The sequence below is a fragment of the Littorina saxatilis genome, linkage group LG11 (assembly GCF_037325665.1).
Source record: "Littorina saxatilis isolate snail1 linkage group LG11, US_GU_Lsax_2.0, whole genome shotgun sequence".
In the NCBI taxonomy this organism is placed as follows: domain Eukaryota; kingdom Metazoa; phylum Mollusca; class Gastropoda; order Littorinimorpha; family Littorinidae; genus Littorina; species Littorina saxatilis.
The window spans coordinates 1,066,443-1,092,458 of NC_090255.1; the positions used below are offsets into that span (position 1 = coordinate 1,066,443).

Sequence of the window (26,016 nt, forward strand, 5' to 3'; positions counted from 1 at the left end):
TATACTCCAGACGAAATCTGGTTTCTTTGCAAGAACTCACAGACTTGCAAGCAGATCTGTCGAAACCGTGTTGGTACCTGAGCCTTCACAAAGGCTAGAAGCCAATCAAATAAAGAGCCCAGACAGCGACGTGTTCTTCATTCTCTTGCATTATGATGGCCAACTAGGAGAAATCACATTGCTCTTTGACACGGGCAAAGCAAATAGGAAACGTTTGCTCCACATCGCTACCCTTGCAGAAGAACTCACGGGACCTCACTGTTCTGTCTTGCTTTCTCTCTTCGCCTTTACTGTCTGTGACTCAGTCAGCGCCTTCTATGGAAAGGAAAGGTATCCGGTCACAATTCTGCAGCAGAAACGCAAGTTTGTGAAAACGTTCAGAAGAATGGGAGAATCATGGGAGATGAACAAAGAGCTGCTGGATGTGCTGTAGAAGTTCAAATGCTCAATCTACGGTGTCTCAGTGTCGATGCAGTACGCCAGATGCTGGTGGAGAAACGTGACTCAGGTGGAGTCATTCGAGCGGATCTGAACATTGACCTCGCCACATTTGCGCAGAAGCAGCTTGACTCAGCAAGGGGGCCAGCACTGGTTTCCACTCAAAACAATATCGGTCTCGAATAGCAGCTAGCATCTGCTGAAGGGACATTAAAACCCAAAAAACAAACAAACTCAAAACAATATCCGGCGTTTTGTTAAAATTGAGGCGGCACTGTCATACCCTCATATGTTGATCAAAAGACCATCAAATAAAGAGCCCAGAGACCGACGTGTTCTTCATTCTCTTGCATTATATGCTGGCCGGCTAGGAGAAATCACATTGCTCACATTTCTGCCCTGCCACAAAAGCCTCAAACAACATGCAAGAAGGGCCAACTACCATACAGCCACATGGAAGCGCGCTCACCAGCCACTCCCACAGATTCCCAACCCCGCTGATGGTCATAGAAGGATGCTGAACAATGGAATCCTTAAGCCTCTTTGGACTAAAGAAAATGAAGAGTTGGTTCTCTCACAGACAATTATTGATAGCCTGCTCACCGAGGTTCACAAGGAAGGAGAGAAGGAGGAAGATGCACAACTTTTCTTTAAAATTCTGTGCAAGTTATTTCTATAAAGCTGAAATTGATTCATAAGACATTTGCATTTATGAGCAAACATTCTGCACTTACATGAAGAGATTAAATTTCTTAGATTGTCTTTCTAAATCTTATGTTAATTTATCTTTAATATGGAAACTATATGTAAGGGACAGTTAGAATGGAATCCCTGAGCCTCTGTGGGCTGAAGAAAATGAAGAGTTGGTTCTCCCACAGACAGTTATTCATAGCCTGCTCAGTGAGGTCCACGATGAAGCAGAGGCGGAGGCACCACTGTTCCTTAATGGACTGGACGATTCACTTGAATCTGAATCTGGCTGTGAATCGGACTAACTTGTCCTGTGAGCTTGACTTTCTTGCTCTTAAAACAGTCTAAGATTGATCGTGTGTGTCTGTGTGTGTGTGTGTGTGTGTGTGTGTGCGTGTGCGTGTTTGTGTGTGTGTGTGTATGTGTGTGTGTTTATGTGCAGGGGCGGACGAGGGGGGGGGGGGGGGCACAGGGGGCACGTGCCCCACCCTCCGAAAAAAAAAATTGGAAAGCTGATTCTATGACCATTTCTAAGTTCAAATGGCACCAGATGGCACAATTTTGCTTCTTTGGGCCAACAAAATTTCCGGGGGGGGGGGGGGGGGCATGCCCCCGGACCCACCTAGCAAATTCGGGCGCTTCGCGCCCATCACATTCAATTTCGATTCAAAGTGCACCCCCCCCTACAAAGCAACTGATCCGCCCCTGATGTGTGTATGTTTGTGTGTGTGTGTGTGTGTGTGTGTGTGTGTGTGTCTGTGTGTGTGTGTCTGTGTGTGTGTACAGCGATTCAGACTAAACTACTAGACCGATCTTTATGAAATTTGACATGAGAGTTCCTGGGTATAAAATCCCCATACGTTTTTCATTTTTTTGATAAATGTCTTTGATGACGTCATATCCGGCTTTTTGTGAAAGTTGAGGCGGCACTGTCACGACTTTGGTCATTAAGAATCTGAAAATTGTTAAAAAAAAAATTGTTTTATAAAACGATCCAAATTTACGTTCATCTTATTTTCCATCATTTGCTGATTCCAAAAACATATAAATATGTTATATTTGGATTAAAAACAAGCTCTGAAAATTAAATATATAAAAGTTATTATCAAAATTTAATTTTCAAAATCAATTTAAAAACACTTTCATCTTATTCTTTGTCGGCTCCTGATTCCAAAAACATATAGATATGATATGTTTGGATTAAAAACACACTCAGAAAGTTAAAACGAAGAGAGGTACAGAAGAGCGTGCTATCCTTCTCAGCGCAACCACTCCCCCGCTCTTCTTGTCAATTTCACGGCCTTTGCCATGAGCGATGGACTGACGATGCTACGAGTATTACGGTCTTGCTGCGTTGCATTGCGTTCAGTTGCATTCTGTGAGTTCGACAGCTACATTCTGTGAGTTCGACAGCTACTTGACTAAATGTTGCATTTTCGCCTCACGCGACTTGTTTTCTCTCCCAATAAATGTATGGCATTCTGTTCTGTACGGGCGTGCCATTGCACATTGAACAGGTTTTTGTTGTTGCTTATTCGTAATTAACTCTGTAATTAATGAAGAAGAAAAAATCCCGTGCGGAGCACGGGTATTACTAGTGATGCATTAGTTGACGATAAAGACTTTCGACCGTGACTTAATCTTCTTACGCGAGCTTTATCCATAGACTTAGAAACTACGGAATTTCTACCCGTCCAAAGCGGCCTTGGGTGGCGTTTGCTAACAAATTGGGGACGCCTATTGCACCCACCGTATTTTTGTTAGTATGGTCCCAATTGTTGGTGAACTTCCATCTTCAACTGCAGCCCGTAGCCGGGCACAAAGAATCCTTCTTTATCATGTATTATCGGTATGAAAATTTCTCAAGTCGATTACAGTATAGCGTTCGTGGGATACCTCCAGCTTCGCTGGGATAATAATTGTCAGTAAGTACTGGTGTCACATGACTGATTTGAACCAGTTGATTGGCTAATGGCGATGCGCTAAAACTGTTAGCGCACTCTTGCAGCGCAATGCGCTTCGTTCAATACTGAATTTTCTCGATTTGCTCTATAAATCCCTTAGTGCACTGGTATGTCTCAATAACAAAGTATTTCAGTTATTGAGACATCACAGTGCGCTAAGCGATTTATAGAGCAAATTGAGAAAATAAATTATTGAACGAAGCGCGTAGTTAGATCTACTCTTGTGTGTGTGTCGGCTTTGCACATTTTGGGGGTATTGACGGTTTCATCGCCGACCATGCATTTTACGATTTGATTACATACTACCCTCTGTTTCATTTTATCGATTAGCAACAAACACTATGAGTTACAGTTGTGCAAAATGTAGCTATTAGCATACAGTTTCACTTAAGTATTCACTATTGGTGTAACAAATCAAAAGATACCGAAACGTTCTATACTCCCCCAACAATGAACGACCCCCAAGCAAATGAGTGGCTTCCCCTGATGTCAAACGACTGAAAGTAACACGTTCGTTTTCTCATTCGCAAAACAAGTAAAGTTGGCATGTTATTTCTCGCATTGTACCTGCGACTGGGTGGCCGAGTGGTAACGCACTTGCGCTCGGAAGCGAGAGGTTGCGTGTTCAGGCCTGGGTCAGGCCGCAATTTTCTCCCCCATTTCCTAACCTAGGTGGTGGGTTCAAGTGCTAGTCTTTCGGATGAGACGAAAAACCGAGGTCCCTTCGTGTACACTACATTGGGGTGTGCACGTTAAAGATCCCACGATTGACAAAAGGGTCTTTCCTGGCAAAATTGTATAGGCATAGATAAAAATGTCCATCAAATACCCGTAGGACTTGGAATAAAGTAAAAAAATTCCATCTCACACGGCATTAAGTCTCAGGAAACATGAATACACGCATGCAGAAAAAAAAAATATGGGTAGCGCCGTAGGTATGGCAGCTCGCTTTCCCCGGGGAGAAAGCAGCCCGAATTTCCATGAGGGTAACCTCACTGGACTGTAAATCTTATCCAATCCAATCCAATCCAATCCATGCATTCATCTGGGAGGTTGCTGCTATGATTACATGGTAAGAATGTTTTGAAGCTTTCGCGTGTTCTGTTTACATCATAGTTGTCTTGAAATATGCGAAAACCGTTCATTTCAGTCCTGAACTGATGGTGTCGTCTGCTACATATACGAGTAGGACAGTCCATTGAATCAGTCGACTTCCACATGCTGCTTTGTCGATGTCAAGCTCGAAATTTGTCAGAAAAAAACCCTGCTTTTAGCTGCGGGACATTTTAGGGTCAAGCATCATTGATTGGTAATGTGGAGACGATAAGCTACATGCCACTAACACAGCCGATAAGAAGAATCTTCGCAAGTCGAAAGAAGAGGCTCAGACTCACTGTTGCACAGGCGCATGAAATATGTCAGAAAAAAACACTTCTGCTTTTAGTCGCAGGAATTTTAGGGTCAAGCATCATTTGGTAATGTGGAGAAGTTAAGCTATATGTCACTAACACGAAGGATGAGAAGAATCTTCTCAAATCAAAAGAAGGAGCCCAGCCTCGCTTTAGAAAAGGGCGGAAGAATAGAGGAGACCGGGGCTAGTCCGCCTACTTTTATGCTTTTGGTAGCATAACTGGCGTGTTTGATGAACTAGAAGACTGATTTTTTATTTTACATCAAGACAAATGTGTAGCTGATATCAATGTGCAGACAGTTTTTATGTGCGCATGAACATTTGTTGTACATACTGCTTTAGTAGACCTACCCTAACGTAGGCGAACTTGCCCCAAGTCGGGGCAAGTCCGCCTACAGGGTGGGGCAAGTCCGCCGCTCTCATCCCATGGTAGGTACAAGACTAGTAGTGGGCAAGCTTTAGTGGGAAAGCTTTTTTAATTCCCTTCAATATTTAGGTTCAAAAATGCCAATGACAAAATACGAAAGAATGTAACACAAAATTACGTTAGGGGAGACCGGGGCTAGTCCGCCTACTTGTATGCTACTTTTATGCTTTTGGTAGCATAACTGGCGAGTTTGATGAACTAGAAGACTGATTTTTTTTAAATTGTACATCAAGACAAATGTGTAGCTGATATCAATGTGCAGACAGTTTTTATGTGCGCATGAACATTTGTTGTACATACTGCTTACGGCGAACATGCCCCATGACAAATAGGCGGACTTGCCCCTGCACGGGCAGGCAACTCTAGTGCCAGATAACGAGCACAACATGGGAAGGAAGAAGCAAAACTTTCGTCAGAACTCGACCCTAATTAACGCACTTTCACTCGACATCAAGACTAAGTATTTGTTCTCAGAGGTAATGCATCAAAACCTAAGTCAACTCCTATGCATTCATGTTACAAAAATGAAGAAAAACACTTTTTGTGATCTGTACTCACGATATATGGGCGCGCAACCTCTGAACTTCTGCAGGATATGGCGGGAAGAAGGGACACCACTCCCACATGGTGTGAATGACTAAAAGGTGGCAAACGTAAGAATAAACAGACAAAGACGGATGTGCCCCGGGGGCGGACTAGCCCCGGTCTCCCCTACGCTCTCTGGAAAAGTTAGCACACTCCAAGAGTGCGCTAACAGTTGTAAGCGCATAATGAACACTTATTTATCGCGCCTTCTCACTAGTGCTCACGGCGAAGTACAATAGCAACAGCGTGCACACACACACACACACACACACACACACACACACACACACACACACAAACACACACACACACACACACACACACATACACACACACACACACACATCCGAATCAAGTCATATCTCTTACCAGAGTTGCAACGTCCAGAGTGTTGACGGATGGACAGTAAGAGATTATTTAACCGATCTTACATGTGCATTCCGAATCAAGTCATATCTCTTACCGGAGTTCCAACGTCCAGAGTGTTGACGGAGGGACAGTAGGATATTATTTAACCGATCTTACATGTGCATTCCGAATCAAGTCATATCTCTTACATATTCTCCAACGGTCGGAGTGAAGAATGTGTAACAACCGTAGTCTCCTTTCTCGAAATCATTTCGAGGGCTTTCAAGCTCCTTATAGGGGGAGTAGCAGTTACGTCCAAGCAGACGTCCATGCAGTCGCACCATCACGTTGGAGTCAGTAGCGCATTCACCATCACCCCAAGCAGACTCCGCCGTTTGCACGCAAATCGTGACAGGAACTGTGAAATACAAGTTTAAATGAACATGCCATGGTGTGCTAGCGATCATATTGAGTACACAACGTCTGTCTAGACTTTGAGTTGACATGAGAGCACGCATTGTTCTAGACTTTCAGTTGATATGAGAGCACGCATTGTTCTAGACTTTCAGTTGACATGAGAGCACGCATTGTTCTAGACTTTCAGTTGACATGAGAGCACGCATTGTTCTAGACTTTCAGTTCATATGAGAGCACGCATTGTTCTAAACTTTCAGTTGATATGAGAGCACGCATTTCTCCAGACTTTCAGTTGATATGAGACCACATATTTCTGTTGACTTTCAGTTCATATGAGAGCACACATTTCTGTAGACTTTCAGTTCATTTGAGAGCACACATTTCTGTAGACTTTCAGTTGATCTGAGAGCAGACATTTCTGTAGACTTTCAATTGATATGAGAGCACGCATTGCTCTAGACGTTCAGATGATATCATTTGAGAGCAAAAATAATCTCTGTGGCTTACCGAGAAATCATGTTGTATTATTGTCATGTCCACCATCATGAAGATGTGTGTAATGGTACATTGGTTTGGCCACGTAAAAATTGTGACCCTCAACCACGGAATAAGTCGCATGTCACCTCTGCGTGGGTTTCATATTAATTTTTACATTTTCTTTAAGAGTTTTTGTTATGCTCTATCCAGTGGTAAAAACCGTTTTAGAAAAGAGCTATAAGCCTGTGACTATAAGGTGACCCTCACACTGTTACCAGACACCCCTCCGACTAATGTTAAGCCTAGCTCAAAACCGCGCGAGGTGACATGCGACTCATTCCGTGGTGGAGGGTCACTTAATAAGCTTTTGCCTGAGTTTGTGTCCTAGTTACACATGTTGGAATTGTTCTTTGTGACGTATTTTGAATTACATTTGTTTGAACCAAATGATTTATTTTAGAGTACAAATTATATCTACCCATCTACCTATGATGTCTACCTATCAATCTGCTCATAAATATGAAGAAGCTGCACATGGCGGGACCTGTTTAGAGTAGAAGCTGCGCATGGCGGGACCTGTTTAGAGTAGAAGCTGCGCATGGCGGGACCTGTTTAGAGTAGAAGCTGCGCATGGCGGGACATGTTTAGAGTAGAACCTGCGCATGGCGGGACCTGTTTAGAGTAGAACCTGCGCATGGCGAGACCTGTTTAGAGTAGAAGCTGCGCATGGCGGGACCTGTTTAGAGTAGAATCAAGCATGGCGAGACCTGTTTAGAGTAGAAGCAAGCATGACGGGACCAGTTTAGAGTAGAAGCTGCGCATGGCGGGACCTGTTTAGAGTAGAAGCTGCGCATGGCGGGACATGTTTAGAGTAGAAGCTGCGCATGGCGGGACCTGTTTAGAGTAGAAGCTGCGCATGGCGGGACATGTTTAGAGTAGAAGCAAACATGGCGGGACCTGTTTAGAGTAGAAGCTGCGCATGGCGGGACCTGTTTAGAGTAGAAGCTGCGCATGGCGGGACCTGTTTAGAGTAGAAGCAAGCATGGCGGGACATGTTTAGAGTAGAAGCTGCGCATGGCGGGACCTGTTTAGAGTAGAAGCAAGCATGGCGGGACATGTTTAGAGTAGAAGCTGCGCATGGCGGGACCTGTTTAGAGTAGAACCTGCGCATGGCGGGACCTGTTTAGAGTAGAAGCTGCGCATGGCGGGACCTGTTTAGAGTAGAAGCAAACATGGCGGGACCTGTTTAGAGTAGAAGCAAACATGGCGGGACATGTTTAGAGTAGAAGCAAACATGGCGGGACCTGTTTAGAGTAGAAGCTGCGCATGGCGGGACCAGTTTAGAGTAGAAGCTGCGCATGGCGGGACATGTTTAGAGTAGAAGCTGCGCATGGCGGGACCTGTTTAGAGTAGAAGCTGCGCATGGCGGGACCTGTTTAGAGTAGAAGCAAACATGGCGGGACCTGTTTAGAGTAGAAGCTGCGCATGGCGGGACCAGTTTAGAGTAGAAGCAAGCATGGCGGGACCAGTTTAGAGTAGAAGCTGCGCATGGCGGAACCTGTTTAGAGTAGAAGCTGCGCATGGCGGGACATGTTTAGAGTAGAAGCAAACATGGCGGGACCTGTTTAGAGTAGAAGCTGCGCATGGCGGGACCTGTTTAGAGTAGAAGCTGCGCATGGCGGGACCTGTTTAAAGTTGAAGCTGCGCATGGCGGGACCTGTTTAGAGTAGAAGATGCGCATGGCGGGACCTGTTTAGAGTAGAAGCAAGCATTCAACATTCTCTATCCTTTTCTGGAAAAAGAATGTTTCCCCCAAACTAAATATTTATCCAAAAAAGTCGCAGACAACGTCAATTCTTACAAATAAATGATTAAAGTATTTGGTTTTTTTAAGACACCCCCCCCCCCCCCCCTCACCATGAACAGTTTTTCAGAGTTTTTATTTATTTATCAAATACCTTGAATTTTGTTGTTGCAAAAGCATACGAAGGGAAAACAATCTTCTTCTTTTTTTCTTTCTTTCTGTTTGTATTGCTTTGTTTGTTCGTTTGTTTCTTTCTGTTTGTATTGCTTTGTTTGTTCGTTTGTTTCTTTCTCTATTTTATTTTATTCTACCTTTGTTTTCGTTCTTTCTTTCTTTTTGCTATTTTTTTAGCAATCTATTTTTGTTTTTTGTTTTTTTCTACGTATCTCTCCTTTTGTCATCTTTGTTTACATTACGTTCTTTTTCTTTATTCTTTTCTGCTATTGAATTTTTTTCTTTCTTTCATTTATTCTCCCTTCTTTCCTTTCATCTCTTTTTTTTTACATTTAGTCAAGTTTTGATTAAATGTTTTAACATAAAGGGGGAATCGAGACGAGTATGTGTGTCTCTGTGTGTGTGTGTGTGTGTGTGTGTGTGTGTGTGTGTGTGTGTGTGTGTGTGTGTGTATTTGTGTGTGTGTGTGTGTGTGTGTGTGTGTGTGTCTGTCTGTGTCACAGTGTGTATAGCGATTCAGAGTAAACTACTAGACCGATCTTTATGAAATTTTACATGAGAGTTCCTGGGTATAATATCCCCAGAGTTTTTTTCATTTTTTTGATAAATGCCTTTGATGACGTCATATCCGGCTTTTTGTAAAAGTTGAGGCAGCACTGTCACACACTCATTTTTCAATCAAATTGATTGAAATTTTTGAAAAGCAATCTTCGACGAAGGCCGGACTTCGGTATTACATTTCAGCTTGGTGGCTTAAAATTTAATTTATGACTTTGGTCCTTAAAAATCTGAAAATTGTAAAAAACATTATTTGTATATACAACGATCCAAAGTTACGTTCATCTTATTCTACATCATTTCCTGATTCCAAAACCATATAAATATGTTATATTTGGATTGACAACAAGCTCTGCAAAGTAAAAATATAAAAGTTATTATCAAAATTAAATTTCCGAAATCGATCTAAAAACATATTCATCTTATTTTTTGTCAGTTCCTGATTCCAAAAACATATAGATATGATATGTTTGGATTAAAAACACGCTCAGAAAGTTTAAACGAAGAGAGGCACAGAAAAGCGTGCTATGCAGCACAGCGAAACCACTACCGCGCTAAACAGGCTCGTCAGTTTCACTCCGTTTTGCACAAGCGGCGGACAACGGTCATTGTGAAAAAAATGCAGTGCGTTCAGTTTCATTCTGTGAGTTCTACAGCTTGACTAAATGTAGTAATTTCGCCTTACGCGACTTGTTTACTATTGTTTTCTTCTTTTTACATTTAGTCAAGTTTTGACTAAATGTTTTAACATAGAGGGGGAATCGAGACGAGGGTCGTGGTGTGTGTGTGTGTGTGTGTGTGTGTGTCTATTATATTTTGCGAACTGACTCAAACGTCCAGCAGAAGAAAGTTGAAAAAAAGACCGACAACGGAGGAAAAGAACAAGAAGATACTAGATCTAACGCCGTTGCGACGACCTGCTCACACAACTGTTTGTGAAACTCACCACGCTTGCTTCTAGCCGGAGGAGATCGGACGCGTACTGAAATCGAAGAAGGTGCTTTGGAAATTCCTTGAAGTTGAATGCAAAACAAATAACCGGACATCTGCAGAACCACCGCGGGCCGGATTTAGTTGACAATGCGTCATCATCACGAGTGACGTCAAGCTATTTCGACATTTGTTTGTACATTACGTCACTTCAAGAGAGAAAGTCATACCGCTGTGCTGTCGCAGATCTTCTTGCCAGCAATAATCCAGCATTGGCCCATTGCTGGCGTGCCAGCAAAAACCCACCTATAATTGCCAGCAAAACGCCACCTATGGCCCAATGCTGGCAAACAAGCACTGGGCCATCAATGGCGTGCCAACAGTGGGCCAATTAAGGCATTTTACTGGCCGACAATATTACTGGAATGCCAGAGATGGGCCAGTGATGGCAAGCCATAACTGGGCCTTTGTTGGCAAACCATAATTGGCCCAGTGTTGGTTTTTTTTATGGCCAGCTTTGCCAAACTTGCCAGCAAAAAGCCAGCAATGGCCCAGTTCTGGCATGTTTATTGGGTGAATTTTTTTTTTTTTTTTTTTTTAAATCTCAGTTGCATGCAGGCTGCGTCAACCCTTTCTTTTTTTTATTTTTGTTTTGTTTTGTTTTTTGTTGTTGTTGTTGGCGGGGAGCATCCTTCTTCATTGATCTTTTTTAATTTTTTTTTTATTTTTTTTTTTAGTAGTGTATTTACTATAACATTAATATTACTATATCTAAATGTATTTTAAACAACTTTTCTATATAACAATTCCCTCTCAAAAATGCATACAATATCCAGAGGGGAGCCATATCTATAAATACCAACACACATTTTGGCTATCACAATCAAATAATTCACATAACTTATTAGTGCCTTGGAACTTTGTGAATTTTCAAATACGCCCAAAAAAACTTCCTTTAAGGTAATTTTAATAATCATATTATATTTACAATTCACTTTATCCTCAACGCATTTCCAAATGGACATAATTTTCGGGCAAAAGTAAAAAAAAATGTTCAATATAATCAATTTCGTTCTCACAGTAAGTACAGCAATTACTCTCGGAAATGCCTATTTTATACAATAAAATATTTGTGGGGTAAATATTGTGCAATATTTTCCAATGCAACATTCGCAATCTTGTTTCAGTGGTTACTTTGTTTACCATTAACCATTGCTCTTTTCCCGGCCTGAAATCAAATTTATGTTCCCAAAATTTAACTACAACCGGCTCCACATATTTTTCCTTTATAATTAATTTGCGAAATTGATAAGGCTTACTCAGGTTCTTTAAATCGTTGAATCCACATACATTTCCATTTGCAGAGCGTAGTGTTGCTGCTTTAACTGCTGTACAAATCACCCTATATTCAAAGAATCGTGTGGGCTTACATCCAACCTTCTGTTTGGTCGTTATCTTTGCCTGTGCGTGTATTGTATGTTTGGTCGTTTTTCTTTGCCTGTGCATGTATAGTTTGTTGGTTATGTTTGGTCGGTTTCTTTGCCTGTGCGTGTATAGTATGCTTGGTCGATGCATGTATTGTAAAGCGCTAAGAGTAGACATTTCTAGAATAGCGCTATAAAAGTTTGCATTATTATTATTATTATAATATTAAAGGGCACAATCTCATTACCAACATATACATCCTTTACTCGACAAACTCCTGCTTTAATCCAGTCGCTAAAAAACAGGGTTTGGCCGCAATAGATTATATCACTGCTGTTCCATAAACACGTATCACTTAATAACATGTCTCCACCTATTGCTCTCTGAATCATGTCCTTATTTTTCAACCAACAAATTAAAACTTGTTTCCAAAATACATTTTTAATTAATCCCAATCCTTTAAATTTTTTTACCGTGGTGTAATTGATCTTTATGAAATTTTACATGAGAGTTTCTAGGAATGATATTCCCAGAGTCGGGTTTTTTCTCCGTTTTATCGATAAATGTCTTCAGCTTGGAGACTTAAAAATTAATAAATGAGTTTTGTCATTACAAATTTGAAAATTGTAATAAAAATTATGTTTTTATAAAACGATCCAAAAACCATTTCATCTTATTCTTTATCATTTTGTGATTAAAAATACGTGTACATATGTTATATTTAGATTACAAACAAGCTCTGAAAAGTAAAAATATGAAAATTATGATTAAAATTAAATGTCCAAAATTGATTTAAACATAATTTCTCTTGTCGGTTCCTGATTCCAAAATCATATAGATATAATATGCTTGGATTGATAACAAGCTCAGAGAGTTAACAAGAATAGAGATACAGAAAAGCGTGATATTATGGATTGTCAATTTCAATACCTTTGCCACGAGCGGTGGACTGACGATGCTACGAGTAAATGCAGTGCGTTTAGTTTTATTCTGTGAGTTCGACAGCTTGACCAAATGTTGTATTATCGCCTTACGCGACTTGTTTGCTTTTCTTTTTGATCTTTCGTTTTTACTTGACTAAATGTTTTAACATAGAGGGGGAATCGAGACGAGGGTCGAGGTGTATGTGTGTGTGTGTGTCTGTCTGTGCGTGTGTGTGTGTAGAGCGATTCAGACTAAACTACTGGACCGATCTTTATGAAATTTGACATGAGAGTTTCTCGGAATGATATCCCCGGATTTATTTTCATTGTTTCGATAAATACCTTTGATGACGTCATATCCGGCTTTTTGTAAAAGTTGAGGCGGCACTGTCACACCCTCATTTTTTCTATAGAATTGATTGAAATTTTGGCAAAGCAATCTTCGACAAAGGCCGGACTTTGGTATTGGATTTCAGCTTGGTGGTTTAAAAACTAATGAATGAGTTTGGTCATTAAAAATCGGAAACTTGTAATTTTTTTTTTTAAACGATCCCAAAATAATTTCATCTTTTGCTTTGTCATTTTCTGATTCCAAAAACATATAAATATGTTATATTTGGATTAAAAACAATCTCTGAAAATTGAAAATATGAAAATTATGATTAAAATTATTTTTCCGAAATCGATTTAAAAACAATTTCATCTTATTCCTTGTCAGTCCCTGATTCCAAAAACATATAGATATGATATGTTTGGATTAAAAAGAAACTCAGTAAGCTAAAAAGAATAGACATACAGAAAAGCGTGTTATCCTGCTCAGCGCGACCACTAGCGCACTATTCTGCATGGCTTGTCGATTTCACTGCCTTTGCCACGAGCGGTGGACTGACTAAACTACGAGTATGTGGTCTTGGTGAAAAAAGCAGTGCGTTCAGTTTAATTCTGTGAGTTCGACTGCTTGACTAAATGTTGTTATTTCGCCTTACGCGACTTGTTTTCTTTCTTTCTGCTTTTTGTTGATGTTAACATTTAGTCAACTAGAGCGAATCATAGAAAACTACTGGAGCGACCTTTTACAAACTTAACATGAGAATTTCTGCAAAGAATATTCCCGGACACTTTACAACAAAATAACACATTCTTAGATAACGTCTTATTCGGCGTTTTGTGAAAGTTGAGGCGGCACTGTCAGACACTCACGCACTTGTTAATTTCTATCTACTTTCTGTCTTTTTTTCATCATTTCTTTCTGTCTTATTTGCATTTATTTTTTGTTGCAATCTTTCTTTCTTACTCTTGGGTGTGCTACTTTTTGCCATCTGTCTTTGCTTCGTCCTTCCTTCCTTTCTTCCTTTCTTCCTTCCTTCCTTCCTTCCTTCCTTCCTTCCTTCCTTCCTTCCTTCCTTCCTTCCTTCCTTCCTTCCTTCCTTCCTTTCTCTCTGTCTTTCTTTTATATTTTGTTTATAATACTCTTTCTGTCTTTATTCCCTTTTGTCATGTTTTCTTTCTTTCTATATTCATTCATATTGGCAAAAGCATAATTTTGGGTGAACAAGATGTCCTATTTGCTTATAAAGTTAATGAAAAGAATCAAATTGAAAATAAGCAAATAAACCACAATATATTAATTGCAAAAATGTCCATCAGCAAATTCAAATATGGTAAACAGAATGATTTGAATGTCGTGTTTGAACGAGAAGTTACGCTGAGATGCCAGTTTATTGATATGTGATGTGAAATAGTAAATATGTGTTTAGACCGATGATTTGAAATAGCATGGTTTGTGTATATGTGATGTGAAATAGTAAATATGTGTTTAGACCGATGATTTGAAATAGCATGGTTTGTGTATGTGTGTCCATATTGTGTTGAAGTAGATCCTTGTTTGATACAGGGAAACATTGATCTATGTACACGTACCTGCCATTATTTATTTAATGTGTGTTTATATTATTACACGATTCAGACACATATCCAACTGCATATATACATATATTTAAAATATGAATAAGGGTAATTTGAAAGAGGTATTGTCCATTTTGAAGCTTATGTCCAACATATATCAAACATACAATTTGTAAACATATTGAGAAAAAAAATCTTTCTGTCTACGTACCTTTTGATCCTCTAGGGTTGCACAGTAGTGATCCACGACTACGGCGAAGGGAACGCACTTCACTCTTATTCGCCGAAGTCAAACCAATCATCATCATCGTCATTGCCACCACCATTACTGCTGCTTTTGCTTTCATCGTCATCGTGAAGTTCATGTATCACCAACAAAAGAAGCGCCTGGTTATATACACATACATTAAAACCCAAAAACCAACCAACCAACCATATACACATACGTGTTGGTTTTTTTCGCGTGCATACACCAGGGGCGTGGGAAGATACGTACAGGAGGTCCGGCACATTTTTGGTGAGAAATACGAGATCGTTTTGTTTTTTTTAAGTTTGGGAAGACGCTTGAGCGTGCCTTTTTAAAGGCATATGTACGCGCTCCCGTGTTTACAAAGTGTAGTTTGCCCATAATCGATGTCAAACGCACCATAAGACCATGTAATGACGATATGTCGCCATGCGCGGACCATATACATGCATTACAGCTTGTTTTAGAGTCTCAAAAACTTTGGATGTAAACAAAGACGCGGAGTTATTTCCCTTGCGTCAACGCTACCTCTGTTGGCAAATCTATAAATAGGACGATCCAGATCAAAATGAAAATTAACATATCTCAACATTGAAGGGGTCCTAGACCACAATATTTTGCAGGGAACTTAATTTAGCATGTCTCCAGCTGTTGGTAAAGCAATTAGCGTGTATAGTCATCGAGTACATATGGCTTTAATCGGTAAACAATAACATTATATAACACACTTGGTATTTGTTTGTTTAACTGTTTATTAATCTGTGGCACAGCTAATTTAACATTTTGGCGCGAATTCTTACAATACATAAATGGACAAGAATGTATTAAGTGTTGTGTCTGCGGTGTCAACATTTGCGAAAATATGAGATTGTGTTTGTGTTTGGTAATCGAGTATTTGTGTCCGTGTGTGTTTGGTAATCGCTTATTTGGGTCCTTGTGTTTGGTAATGGAGTATTTGTGTCCGTGCGTGTGTGTTTGGTAATCGAGTTTTTTTGTTTGTGTTTGGTAATCGAGTATTTGTGTCCGTGCATGTGTGTTTGGTAATCGAGTATTTGTGTCTGTGCGTGTGTGTTTGGTATTCGAGTATTTGTGTCCGTGCGTGTGTGTTTGGTATTCGAGTATTTGTGTCCGTGCGTGTGTTTGGTATTCAAGTATTTGTGTCCGTGCGTGTGTGCGTAATTCAGGCTCCGCAGTCCAGACACAAGGTGTGATTGTCCTTACAAAAATAAGGAAAAATTGCGTTGCGGAGTAAGGCTGTTTAAACAATAAATGCATGAAATTGACTAAGGGTAGACGTGTTTCCGGAAAACTTCTGCCAGGATTTTAATTTTGTAAGCGGTGTGACACAGCAAGCGCCCTTGACATGGGGTCAAGCTTTTCAAAGCGAGGCGAAGCAATAGCACGTGGTTGACCGGCTTTTACCTGCCATCGCGACCAACAACTTTAACTTTGATGAGTATGTTATGCAGTGTGCGCTTAATCATTTTAATGTGATACCCTTTGCTTTGGACACTGTATTGATCGGAGTTCACGATCCGTTGCAACAATGATGGCTGGCCCGTAGTTTGTTTGTTTGTTTGTTTGTTTGCTTAACGCCCAGCCGACCACGAAGGGCCATATCAGGGCGGTGCTGCTCTGGCATATAACGTGCGCCACACACAAGACAGAAGTCGCAGCACAGGCTTCATGTCTCACCCCGTCACATTATTCTGACACTGGCTGGCCCGTAGTGATCGCTGACTATGCATATTGACCGTGTTGCCTTGCTTTTACCCCCATTCCAGACCGACACGGTTGGCCTAGTGGTAAGGCGTCCGCCCCGTGATCGGGAGGTCGTGGGTTTGAACCCCGGCCGGGTCATACCTAAGACTTTAAAATTGGCAATCTCCGCCTGGCGTCTGGCATTATGGGGTTAGTGCTAGGACTGGTTGGTCCGGTGTCAGAATAATGTGACTGGGTGAGACATGAAGCCTGTGCTGCGACTTCTGTCTTGTGTGTGGCGTACGTTAAATGTCAAAGCAGCACCGCCCTGATATGGCCCTTCGTGGTCGGCTGGGCGTTAAGCAAACAAACAAACCAAACCCCCATTCCAGACATCCGTGCGCAAACGACCGTTGTTGGCATCTTTGAGCAGCGTCTGACCATAGTGGCAGCCGTCTTCAAGGCAGCTGGGAACGGAAGCTAGAACGGATGTGTTGAATGCGGGTATGACAACCCAGTGTGTGATGAGAGCACTAGCGTTGCGTTACCATTGCGTTCAGTTCCATGAACAATCCATGAGTTCCGTTGCCTACGTAATAAGGTTCGATAACCGTTCATTTGGAACGGGCAGGGAATGGCTACAATTTTGAACATGCAGCCTGAATTCACCCGTCCCAACTGTTCCTACTGTTCAAAGTGTCACCACGTGTAAAGAGCTCGGTTATTTTGTTTTTAAATATTTATTAATTCATTTCTTTTTAATTAATTTTTTCTAAAATTTATTTATTTACTTTTATTTTTTATATTTTTTAATAATTTATTCATTTAAAAAAAAAGTCTCCCTCCCTCTGTCTGTCTGTCTGTCTCCGTGTCCCACCCCCATATTACCAAGGGCGGCTTCTTGACCCCGTTAAGGTCAACACTTGTTTCTTTCTTTTTTGGGATACATTTCTTTGATGACGTATATCCAATTGTTTGTGAAAGTTGAGGCGGCACTGGCAAAGGGAGTCACCAGAAATGTGACCTTCCACCACGGAATGAGTCGCATGTCACCTTTGCATGATTTTCATATTTGTACATTTTCCTAAAGAGTTTTGTATGCTCTATCCAGTGGTGAAAACTGTTTTAAAAAAGAGCAAAAACTATTTGAGTTATAAGCCTGTGACTAAGGTGACCATCACACTGTTGCCAGACACTCCCCGGACTTAAGCCTAGCACAGAACCGCGCGAGGTGACATGCGACTCATTTCGTGGTGGAGGGTCACAAATAAATCCTGACTACGCAGGTGTTATGCTATTCCGTTGTATATAAAAAAAATAATAATAAAGACATCCACACCTGCAAACTTGGATGTGGACAAACCGCTCCGTAACCTTCCAGACACAGATTAACAAGGTTTTTGTTGGATAATTATTTTAACATTTAGCAGGTTAGTCTTCGTTAAAAGGTGTTAGATGAGTCGCCCACAAGCTGGGATAAATACAAGCCCTGCGGCTCCCGTTAAACAGCTGCTTCAGAGGTTCTACTAATACTGTAACGACAAACACAGCTATCACAAATATCTTGTGGATAAAACAAGGATTGGTAGCTTTTCGTTTAACAAGGCCTTGAATGACTTTGTTCACCTTATCAACTGTCAGTAAAATCTCATTTAATTCGCAAACGATATCAGCATTCGGCTCAAAGGCCCATGCTTAATATATTTTTTCTTAAACTCTGAAGACTTCAAGAAGCTTCGCAAAGTCGGCTCTGGTCTCAAGGACGGGCTTTAAACTTGTACTGATTCCATTATTGAGTATGTGCGTTGTATACTGAGATTCATGAATTCAAGCCTGTATAGTTGGTGGTTTAAATGCGGTATGGTTGTATTATTTGCTCCAGAAATGTATATTTTGTACATTAGAGTGTTCTGAACTTTTGAGCCGCAAAAAGTAGATCCCCAATGTGTACATTCTTTACCCATGAGCTATCGAGGATCCAGGCCCGTTGTTGGGTAAGTGATTTTGGTTGTTGGGTATGTTACTTAAAAATAACTAGCCCTACAAGTTTACAGACAGAAAGAAGCAGAGGGGGAAAAAAGACCGCTCCGTGACCTTCCCGACACAGATTAACAAGGATATTAATGGATGATAATTTCAACATTTAGCTGGTTAGTCTTTGTTAACAGGTGTTAGATGAGACGTCCACAAGCTGGGATAAATACAAGCCCTGAGGCTCCCGTTAAACAGCTGCTTCCGAGGTTCTACTAATACTATAACGACAAACACAGCTATCAAAAATATCTTGTGGATAAAACAAGGATTGGTAGCTTTTCGTTTAACAAGGCCTTGAATGACTTTGTTCACCTTATCAACTGTCAGTAAAATCTCATTTAATTCGCAAACGATATCAGCATTCGGCTTAAAGGCCCATGCTTAATATATTTTTTCTCGACATATCTGTAATCATTTGCCAACATTCAGCATATTAGAAATAACTCATAATAGCAATATTTGTAAATGTGAATAAGCAGAGACGACAAACAAACGTGATATTTACCAAAGCAGACAAAAGTCAGGTCTGTCATCGTTATGACTGACCATCTTTGTAAATGGACTTATGTGTAAATGTCTGTTTGTGTGTGTGTATGTGTTAGTTAGTGCGTGCGTGTGTGACTGTGGATCTGTGTTAGTGTTAGAGTGGGTGTGGGTTAGTGTTAGTGTGCGTGTGTGTGTGTGTGTGTGTGAGAGAGAGAGAGAGTGTGTGTGTGTGTGTGTGTGTGCGTGTGTGTGTGTGTGTGTGAGAATTTGTCTTTGTGTGAGTGTGTGTGTGTGTGTGTGTGTGTGTGTGTGTGTGTGTGTGTGTGTGTGTGTGTGTGTAGAAGTGAGAGAGAGATACAAAAATTGAGTTTGTGTTAATGTGTGCGTACGTGTGTGTTTGTATGAGTTTGAGAAAGAAGGAGTGTTGGAAAGATACATGAAGAGAGAGAGAGAGAGAGAGAGAGAGAGAGAGAGAGAGAGAGAGAGAGAGAGAGAGAGAGAGAGAGAGAGAACTTTGAACTTTGAACTTTATTTATTTATCGAGGGTAACAACTGTGTGAATGGTGCTATACTGAATGAAAGAGTGTGACATGAAGTTCTTGTACATCATTGCAAAGAGTGTGAATGACGTTTTAGTTTAGATGTCAAGCGCTTAGAGCAAGCCTTTTTAACGAAAGTTTTTGATTTAGCGCTATATAAATGTTCTTCTTCTTCTTCTTCTTCTAACAGAATAAGAAAAATATACATGCTTTCTTTCGTCCGGCCCTCGCCCATTGAGGGTAACTCGATTAATAACAAGAAGAAATAGAAGTTAAGTTAATTACAATACAATGTATATAATTAACATGTCAAACAGTTAAAAAGACATTCAAAATGCATTATGAATATCAAGCAATGATGTATTATTATCACATAATTATTTACTTGTTTCCAAGAGAAACAGCATATACATTTCTTTGAAGGAAGTTTCACTGAATTGCATTTTAATTAAATCAGGAATGGAGTTCCACAATAATGCGCCAGAATAAGAAAGACTTGATTTGTAAAGGTCAATTCTAGGGGTTGAGGTAATTAATTTGTTTAGTTTTATTGAATTATTCAGTTTAAAATTTGAGGCAATGAATGTAGGTGCATTCCCTGACATAATTCTATGCATCATTGCACCTTTGTTATAGATGAATCGTGATTTGATAGGAAGAATCTTTAATTTTTTATAATCAGACATAGAGAGAGATGCATTTTTTAAAAGAACTAATTTTACAGCTCGTCTATGTAAAGAGCACAAGTGTTTCAAAGTGTTTGCACTTGCAGAGTCCAACACTGTGGACGCATAATCAATAGTTGATTGAATATATGCCTGAAAAAACAGTTTCCGTGTGCGTAGATCTAGAAAGTGTTTAATTTTTGATAACTGATATATTTTTTTAGAAGTATTTTTACAAAGTGTATCTAAATGTTTTGACCAAGACAGATTATTATCAATGGTTATTCCCAAAACCTTATGGTTATCAACTTCAGTTACATCTTGATTTTGTATTTGTAGTTTAGGAAATTTTGATGATAGATTTTGTCGTTTTTGTCTAGTGGTTAGAAGCATGCATTTAGTTTTATTTGGGTTCAGTGACATATGGTTTAGTTCTGACCATTCCAGCAATCGATCAATGTTTTCTTGGAGGACTCTTGCTAGCTCACTTAGATCTTTGTGACTAGAATGAATTGTAGTATCATCTGCAAATAGTTCACACATACATTTAACAAATAATGGTAGGTCATTAATTTAGATAGAAAATAGTAAAGGACCAAGAATAGAACCTTGTGGAACTCCAAACCTTACTGAGAGAGAGAGAGAGAGAGACACAAAGAGGTTCTACAAAAAGTAACATCAACAACAAAATACCAATACGAACATGAAGGATTCGCTTTTCTCATAATGTTAAGATTGTAAACAGGGTTAACAGACCAAAATGTGTACGACCGAAAGAGGAAACGATCGAGCTTTTATTTCAAAGCATCACCGGACAACCGATGTAACGAGAAATCAGAATTATTTTGCGAAACTTGTGGTTGCAGCTCGAAGCCACACATTGGCCTGTCGATACTGGTATCTGCACGATAAACGATCCCTAAGAAGGCTGTCTTACTTATCGCTACTAAAGCACTGGCCAAGTGCCTCTGCAAATCAACCAGATCACAAGTTTAAACACTTCTCAAAACTTATTCTTACATAAGTATGCACACTCATATACACACTGACAAACACACCAGGGGCAGATCACATCATTCAAAAGGGGGGGGGGGTCCAAATTTCTTTTATGGTCAATTCGATGACGCGAAGCGTTGAAACCTCCTTGGGGAGCCAGGGGGCATGAATCCCCCCCCTCTCCGGAATATGTTGATAATAACCAGGAAAATGGAGCAATCTGGAACAATCTGAGCCAAGAAACTTCCCCTAGTGCACCTTCCAAAAAGTCCATTTAAGAACAAAATGGCAATTAAAGTGTACTCACCAGTACGAGAAACACTTGAACAATTAAAGTGTACTCACCAGTACGAGAAACACTTGACGAACAATTTAAGTGTACTCACCAGTACGAGAAACACTTGACGAACAATTTAAGTGTACTCACCAGTACCAGAAACACTTGACGAACAATTAAAGTGTACTCACCAGTACCAGAAACACTTGACGAACAATTAAAGTGTACTCACCAGTACGAGAAACACTTGACCAACAATAAAAGTGTACTCACCAGTACGAGAAACACTTGACGAACAATTAAAGTGTACTCACCAGTACGAGAAACACTTGACGCTCAATTAAAGTGTACTCACCGGTACGAGAAACACTTGACGAACAATTAAAGTGTACTCACCAGTACGAAAAACACTTGACGAACAATTAAAGTGTACTGACCAATACGAGAAACACTTGACGAACAATTTAAGTGTACTCACCAGTACGAGAAACACTTGACGAACAATTAAAGTGTACTCACCAGTACGAGAAACACTTGACGAACAATTAAAGTGTACTCACCAGTACGAGAAACACTTGACCAACAATAAAAGTGTACTCACCAGTACGAGAAACACTTGACGAACAATTAAAGTGTACTCACCAGTACGAGAAACACTTGACGAACAATTAAAGTGTACTCACCAGTATCAGAAACACTTGACGAACAATTAAAGTGTACTGACCAATACGAGAAACACTTGACGAACAATTAAAGTGTACTGACCAGTACCAGAAACACTTGACGAACAATTAAAGTGTACTCACCAGTACCAGAAACACTTGACGAACAATTAAAGTGTACTGATCAGTACCAGAAACAATTGACGAACAATTTAAGTGTACTGACCAGTACGAGAAACACTTGACGAACAATTAAAGTGTACTCACCAGTACCAGAAACACTTGACGAACAATTAAAGTGTACTGACCAGTACCAGAAACAATTGACGAACAATTAAAGTGTACTCACCAGTACGAGAAACACTTGACGAACAATTAAAGTGTACTCACCAGTACGAGAAACACTTGACGAACAATTAAAGTGTACTCACCAGTACGAGAAACACTTGACGAACAATTAAAGTGTACTCACCAGTACGAAAAACACTTGACGAACAATTAAAGTGTACTCACCAGTACGAGAAACACTTGACGAACAATTAAAGTGTACTCACCAGTACCAGAAACACTTGACGAACAATTAAAGTGTACTCACCAGTACCAGAAACACTTGACGAACAATTAAAGTGTACTCACCAGTACCAGAAACACTTGACGAACAATTAAAGTGTACTGACCAGTACCAGAAACACTTGACGAACAATTAAAGTGTACTCACCAGTACCAGAAACACTTGACGAACAATTAAAGTGTACTCACCAGTACGAGAAACACTTGACGAACAATTAAAGTGTACTCACCAGTACCAGAAACACTTGACGAACAATTAAAGTGTACTGACCAGTACGAGAAACACTTGACGAACAATTAAAGTGTACTGACCAGTACCAGAAACACTTGACGAACAATTAAAGTGTACTCACCAGTACCAGAAACACTTGACGAACAATTAAAGTGTACTGACCAGTACGAGAAACACTTGACGAACAATTAAAGTGTACTCACCAGTACCAGAAACACTTGACGAACAATTAAAATGTACTGACCAGTACGAGAAACACTTGACCAACAATAAAAACAGACCGGTTTCGACAAATAGTCTTCGTCAGTTACACTTAAAACAAGGAGAGGCGACAGACAGAGAAAGGAAAAGAAGAAATCAGCCAAGAAGAGGACATACAGCAAATAACGTTATACTAAAAAAGAACAAAGTCTAGGAACAGGGTCAGACTATAGACTTTTGTTCCTAGACTTTTTTATTTTATTTTGGTATTTAAAGGCACAGTAAGCCTCCCGTAAACCATCACAGATACGGTCAGTACAAACACCCTTTCATTCAAACACTCACCGATTGAGAACATCCTAGGTGCCCTCCGTAAAGAGCGAACAATTTTCAAAGAATTTATTTTTGCGTGGTTTATCTTACCCCTGAGCCATCGTGAACCCGTGTGATCCAGTTTCCCTTTTTTACAATGTAGTCGTCAGTTAGTCATTTGAATGCGACTCGATGTGAGCTTATCTACAATAGCACGTTTTTTTTTGCACGAAACAAACGGCTGTGGTTCACAAGAACTCCCAGCGATGGTTTTTGACTGTTGAGAGGAACTGCCATATACATAATCCGTCGTCTGCTACGACCCTTGCGTGACCCTGCTTCCGGGCTTTTCTGTTTTCAAACTTTCACAACTTCGAATTGTACTGATCTTGTCTTGATGAAAAAAAAAATCTGTTATGATTAAAGAATGTTTGTGTAACAAGCTGTGAATTTATTATTTAGATTTTAAAAAATAGGTCCAGCGCAAAAACGCACCACGGTCCAAAAACATTCTGATAGTCATCGATCCACGGCTATCGCCAGTTTACATCGATAAAATGAGACCCGAAGGGAAGTAACTCATTTTTGACCTGAGTTCAGGATGGGTCCAAAAAGTGTTCGAGACAATCTGCAAAATTAATTCTTTAAAAATTGCTCGCTCTTTACGTAGGCCACCTAGGATGTTCCCGTTTGGTGAGCGTTCAAATGGAAGGGTGTTTGTACTGTGTGTAAAAGTAGGGAGATTTAAAAGACAGCACGTTTCGTTTTGCAGCTCGTTTCGTTTGGTGAATGAGTCACCCCGCGAAAGGTAACGTGAAACGAGACGGCATAGGCCGCAGACAAGATTTAGATGTATTCACGTTTCGTTTCGGAATGAAAGAAGGGCGATAAATCTTCAAGTGAAATTATTACGTCTGTCCTCGATCAGAATGGAAAAAAAACCCTAGGAGGTGGTCCAGAATCGGGCATACTTTGATTATTTTCAGTCCAAACAGACTTTGTTTATACAAAATCACATACGAAGCCAGAATAAAAATTCGATGCGATGACCTACTTCTGCTTCGCCATTTGCTTTCTCACCATGAAGTTGGATAAATGTACCAGGATCAGCACCCTTCAAAATATTTCAGTTCACAACAGTTGTCTACCTCCAATGAACACATTCTCAGCGCTGAAAGACTGTGAAAGGGTTGATGAATCTAGCAATGCATAAAATGGCCAACAAATAAAACTGTTAGTGTGCAAAAATACTCACAAAAGTTGACGAAATATTGTTCGTTTTTTGGGGGTGGAAAACGTGACTGCGTTTTGACGTTCCACGTTCCGTTTCAGTTGACCTTCACCTTTCCAGCGAGAGACCCCCGAAATGATGACGTTTACCACAACTTCAAAACGAAACGTCCCGACGTTTCGTTTTTTAAATCTCCCTACTAGTATCTGTGATGTACTGTATGTAGACGCTCGGGGAGCTCTGTGATGGTTTACGGGAGGCTTACTGTGCCTTTAAGGTCAAGTTTTGAATGAATCTTTCTTAAAGGTTTTTCTGTGTATTAATCACATGACTAATAGCAGCTTAATTAGTTTGGACAACATTTTGGATGAAGTTATTACTGCTGCATAAACATTTAAATTGGCAAGTCTGTGACAGTCATCGTCTCTGTGTGTGTGTGTGTGTGTGTGTGTGTGTGTGTGTGTGTGTGTGTGTGTGTGTTTGTGCGTGTATGTGCGTGTATGTGTTTGTGTATCGGTGTGTGCGTGTGTGTGAGAGTGTGTGTGTGTGTTTCTATGTGCGTGTGTGTGTGTGTAGAGCGATTCAGACTAAACTACTGGACCAATCTTTATGAAATTTGACATGAGAGTTCCTGGGTATGAAATCCCCGAACGTTTTTTTCATTTTTTTTGATAAATATCTTTGATGACGTCATATCCGGCTTTTCGTGAAAGTTGAGGCGGCACTGTCATGCCCTCATTTTTCAACCAAATTGGTTTAAATTTTGGTCCAGTAATCTTCGACGAAGCCCGGACTTCGGTATTGCATTTCAGCTTGGTGGCTTAAAAATAATTAATGACTTTGGTCATTAAAATCGGAAAATTGTAAAAAAAAATAAAAATTTATAAAACGATCCAAATTTACGTTTATCTTATTCTCCATCATTTGCTGATTCCAAAAACATATAAATATGTTATATTCGGATTAAAAACAAGCTCTGAAAATTAAATATATAAAAATTATTATCAAAATTAAATTGTCCAAATCAATTTAAAAACACTTTCATCTTATTCCTTGTCGGTTCCTGATTCCAAAAACATATAGATATGATATGTTTGGATTAAAATCACGCTCAGAAAGTTAAAACAAAGAGAGGTACAGAAAAGCGTGCTATCCTTCTTAGCGCAACTACTACCCCGCTCTTCTTGTCAATTTCACTGCCTTTGCCATGAGCGGTGGACTGACGATGCTACGAGTACACGGTCTTGCTGAAAAATGGCATTGCGTTCAGTTTCATTCTGTGAGTTCGACAGCTACTTGACTAAATATTGTATTTTCGCCTTACGCGACTTGTTTGTTTTTGTTGTTGTAAAAATTGTATCTTGTCTGTTTTGCATTTGCCTTGACA

At 40.1% G+C, this 26,016-nt stretch overlaps 2 long non-coding RNA genes across 2 annotated transcripts in view; one reads left to right on the forward strand and one right to left on the reverse strand.

Moving 5' to 3' along the window:
* The window catches only part of LOC138979369 (uncharacterized), a 49,006-nt gene extending 34,146 nt beyond the window's left edge, over nt 1-14,860 (reverse strand). Inside the window, exons 1-2 of the long non-coding RNA XR_011460004.1 lie at nt 14,688-14,860; nt 6,073-6,281 (exon numbers count right to left, since the gene is read on the reverse strand). This is a non-coding gene — a long non-coding RNA (uncharacterized lncRNA). The remainder of the gene's footprint in view (nt 1-6,072; nt 6,282-14,687) is intronic.
* The window catches only part of LOC138979374 (uncharacterized), a 216,829-nt gene that overhangs the window by 144,610 nt on the left and 46,203 nt on the right, over nt 1-26,016 (forward strand). The gene's annotated exons all lie outside the window — the stretch shown is intronic.